The 4,639-nt window shown below is 43.6% G+C and overlaps 1 protein-coding gene across 2 annotated transcripts in view; it reads right to left on the reverse strand.

Moving 5' to 3' along the window:
• Positions 1 to 4,639, reverse strand: part of pcgf3 (polycomb group ring finger 3) — a 45,131-nt gene that overhangs the window by 27,829 nt on the left and 12,663 nt on the right. The window lies entirely within an intron of this gene.

The raw sequence follows: 4,639 nt of genomic DNA on the forward strand, positions 1-4,639 counted from the left end.
TGCCCAGCGGCTCCTCACTGATGTAATGTTTCTTATTTGTGTGTCGGTGGGGTTGAGTCAAGGACACGTTCTTTTCCAATGTGCTTAAAACAGTTCCTTTAAACTCGGATGCATTTCCTCTTTCTGTTTGGTTTGCTTAGACAGCTGTAAGACAGCCTGCACCGACATTCCGGATTATATCTGAAAAGCTCAACATATCAGCGAGTGTCAAGGGAAAACATGGAATTTTACTCTACCACACTTGTCTACAACTTTGGCAAGACAGAGGGCAAAAATTCTCTGAATGGGCTGCATTTTGTGGCCAAAGGTAACTGGACACCTTAACATTGTACTAATATGTGATTAAACATCTGTGGACATTGATCTGCTAATACCACAGCTTCTGGTTCCCACAAGATTTTGGAACCTGCAGGGATTTGCTCTCAATTGAATCCATGAGAAATAGGCTGCACGTATTCTTACTGTTGCAGAGTTTAAGATCTCTGGCCACTGAGAAGATAAACTAACTTAAGGCAATCAAACTTTTCTTTGTAAGAGACATTTGCTCTCTGCTCTCTCTGCAGTAGGGCTAATAGCGTTCTTGAACAGCAGCTGGAGGGCTAGGGCAATAACAGTGAAGACAATACACTGCATGCATATGAAAGATGAGGCCTAAAAGACAAACCACCTGTGAGTTCTGGTCATCTAAGTTCAGTTCTCAAATTAGGCCGCTGCATTCGGGGTCACTTAAGGCTGAAGTACATAACAGACAGCCTGCATTCACCACTGCTACACAAACACTGCTTTCTCTGTTAACAGTCAGATAATAGAGACCTCCATCCATGTAACATACCAGCTTCAGTTGCGGCTGGGGATCTGCGGTGCATGTCATCCCTCCTTTCAATCCAAATGCAGCATGAATTTCTAACCCAATTTCCAGAAAACTGGCAAACAAAAAGCAATTTAATACGCACCTGCATCCACTGTTAGCTGAAAAACAGCAGTGGAACAGTATCAGTATGCTCCACATACGTCATCGTTTTTCCACTAAGCCTGTTTCAACTGCATTTGTCATATTTGTCACATTTTCCTTTTATCAATACACCAACCGTTCCTGTTATATCCACCTGTGAAACAACACGTTGATTCTTAGAAACCAGGAGCTTGTTTAGGCGCTGTATGTGCCATGCATTACCTCCATGGCACAGCAGTGGTGTGGTGCTGTTGCCTCACAGGTTCAAGCCCTGACTGACCCGGGGACTTTCTGTGTGGAGTCTACATGTTCTCCCTGTGCCTATGTGGATTCCCTCCGGGTGCTCCGACTTCCTCCCACAGTCCAAAGACATGCAGCTTAGGTTGAGTGGGGACTCTAAATTGCCTATAGGAGTGAGTGTGGTTGTTTGTCTACATGTCAGCCATGTGACAGACTGGCGACCTGTCCAGGGTGGACCCTGCCTCTCACCCAGTGTCAGCTGAGATTGGCTCCAGCCCCCTGTTAGCCTGTTCAATAATGAGCGGTATAGATAATGGATGGATGGATGGATGGATTACAATTTGCCCAATCGCCTGTTCAAGTCAGTAAAAAAAAAAATCCCTGGCTGACAATAAAGTTTATAGATAAAAAAAGATCCACCCTGTGCCTTTAGCCTTGTGGAGTACAATATGGCACTTCCTCTTAAAAATGACTAAAATGCTTATTAAGGGCCCTGCGATGGATTGGCGACCTGTCCAGGGTGTACCCCGCCTTCGCCCAATTGCCGGCCGGGATTGGCTCCGGCCCCACCCGTGACCCCGCTCAGGGATTTAGCGGTAGAAAATGAATGAATGAATGCTTATTAAGGTTAATGACAATTCATTTTCTGACGGGTGACCAATTGTTGCAGCACTGACACAAACAATACATCCACAGACAGTCCAATTTATCCATCAGGAAATCACATGAAGTGCTCCAAGAGACTGATATTAAGTAAGAAGTAAAAAGATGGAAGTTACACTAGATGCGTGGATCTGTTCCCACTCTGGGGGGCCTTTTGTCACGCTGTGGTGATTCACCACACATCCTCCCACTGAAACCTGTTCTGTTCCCCACAGAACCTCTTTCATGCCACCAAGACCTTCAGAAACCACTCAGGTTTTATCAGTCAAGTGCTGTGACGTGAGGAACAACCACAAACATCCGACCACAGCTGCCTCACTGCCCTGTTTGCTGGATCCTGCATGTGGTTCACATTTCAGGTCATTAAAACATGTTACTACTTGAGGTCAAACTGCATGGAGACATGGAGAACTGAATTTTAATTTAGCATTTAAATGTGTCCTAGTGGTAGGGCTCACAAAGTAAGATGGTTTGGAACCACATCCCAACCATGAAAATGGCATTTAAAAATATATTAATAAATAAAATAATCTGTGGGTTATGTAAGAGATGCTGTGTATGATGCTCTGATGGTCTTTGGTAAATGCATGCGGCAAACATTTACCAGCTGCTTCATCTCATCCAGAAGAAATAATATATTGAAATAGAAACAATCACAAAAAGTTGTAGCTGAGAAATGATTAGACTACCAGAGTTCCTTTACAAAGACGACTGATATTACTGCTACTTGGGACTGAGTCATTACAATTAGTCAGATTTATTTAAAATCCAAATGACTTCCTAGTCATCTCTTCTGCACAGGTTTTCTAAGGTCACGGTAACACTCTCAGGACTGTGGCTTGATTCCACTTCTCAGTAATGGTGAGAGGAAAGTTGCCGCAAGTCACTCTGGATAAGAGAAGCAGCCAAATGTCTTAAATGTAAAACTTGAAGAGTGATACAGGGGCTGGTGCTCTTAAGTAACAGTAGAGTTTCTGTGCATCTCTGAAGGAGACAAACTGCAGCACGGGTGAAAGGTGACATTTCAATGACCCAACTGATAAAGCCAGTGTTGTAGCCAAGTCATTAAACCACAAGTCCAAGTCCTGTCTCGATTCCCCAGTGTTCAAGTCTGAGATACCAAAGTACAACCTGAGTGGAGTCCCCATTACCCGGGGGTCGAGTCCCCATTACCCGAGTCTGAGTCATCAAGGTCTACATGAGACACAAATGACACAGTTCTAACCATTTTTAAAAGAAGTTTACTTAGTGTGTGAAACAAGAGCCAAACAAATGCACTCGTAAGCACACACCCACACCACTTAGAAGTGAACAGTGTGAATATCAGTGTCAGTATCTTCTGCTAAATTATTAGAAATATCAGAACTTGAGTCCTGGACTCAAGTAGTAAAACACTGACTCAAGCTGTCAAACACAAGCCCAGAATCCTTCAGGAGGACAAACACGTTTTCTCAAGAGGCAAGAGACGCTAGTGAATCCCAAACCTGACATGCCATATTCAGCATTTGATCAGTTTCTGGGATACAGCAAGGCTTCCAAATAATTATGGCTCACTTGCCGTAATGGCTGTCAAACACCAGGGCTGAGCCATATGGCCAAACACAGCGTTTGGTGTAGAGACATGACAATAACGGTGCCACACAGTAGCTTTTCAGCTTCCACTGCACTCACGGCTCTGAGCTACTAATATAATGTAATTCATGTCTTAACCAGCGCAAACACACAGAGAGGAGTCCGCTGGAAACAGCCCAGTGTGAAGATTAACATTTTCAGTCAATCATGAGCTGAACAACTGTCTCAGTAGCTGAAGAGTACACGCAGACACACACCCACACACACACACAGGCATCACAAAGAGCCCCTGTTGGCCTGCCCATGGAGACTGGAGTGTTTGGCCTCGGTATAAATCAGGGGTGGGCAATTAATTTTTACAAGGGGCCACATGAGAAACCTGAACTGTGTTGGAGGGCTGAACCAATGATAACTTGAACTTAATTCTGCTCAATATTCATTATCTCCCGTTGTAAAAAGCAGTAAATTATGTGTGTTGATTAGCTGCTACTGGTAATCAGAAAAACAAACATTACATCACAGTTCCATTTTATTTTCAACTTCACATAACACTGAAAAGGTGTTTTGCAGTATGTTAAAGATATGCATTTTCAGTTCATTTTACTTGTTCAGTGAGAGAAATCCAGTCTGGCTTGGGCTTGAACAAGTGCACTGAAATCTGGATTTGTTGAACTTCATCACTGAGAATGTCTGTTCACATATGTAGGTAGATCCAAAGATTTCCTGCGATGTCCTCAACCCTCCTCGTTACAGTGCGTCGGGAGAGGACACGTTCTCATATGCGCCATCTTTCTCCAGGCATATTAGTGCTGCAGAGTCCAACAAACACTCTTTAATAAACTCTCCGTTTTTCTGGCGATTTTGTGGGATATGACATAACTTGCCTTGAAAGCTGCATCTCTGGGTATGGAAAGTTTTGTAAAAAGTCTTTGAAGGTTATGCAGTTTCACTAGGAAAGCATCCGACTCTCTTGCGCGCTCTTCATCCGAAGTTCTTGTATTTCCCCTCATGTTTGGCCATGTAGTGGCGATTCAAACTGTAATCCTTGAACACAGCAACCTGTGTACCACAAACTAAGCGCACTGCTTTACCTTTGACTTCTGTAAACAAATACTTTCCAGTCCATGTCTTGTTGAAAACGCGGCATTCGGCATCAACTTTTCTTTTTTTGACGTGAGTTGACATTTTGAGGGTTAGCTGGCCAACATCACC

Source organism: Monopterus albus, unplaced genomic scaffold (assembly GCF_001952655.1).
Source record: "Monopterus albus unplaced genomic scaffold, M_albus_1.0 scaffold21.1, whole genome shotgun sequence".
Lineage (NCBI taxonomy): Eukaryota > Metazoa > Chordata > Actinopteri > Synbranchiformes > Synbranchidae > Monopterus > Monopterus albus.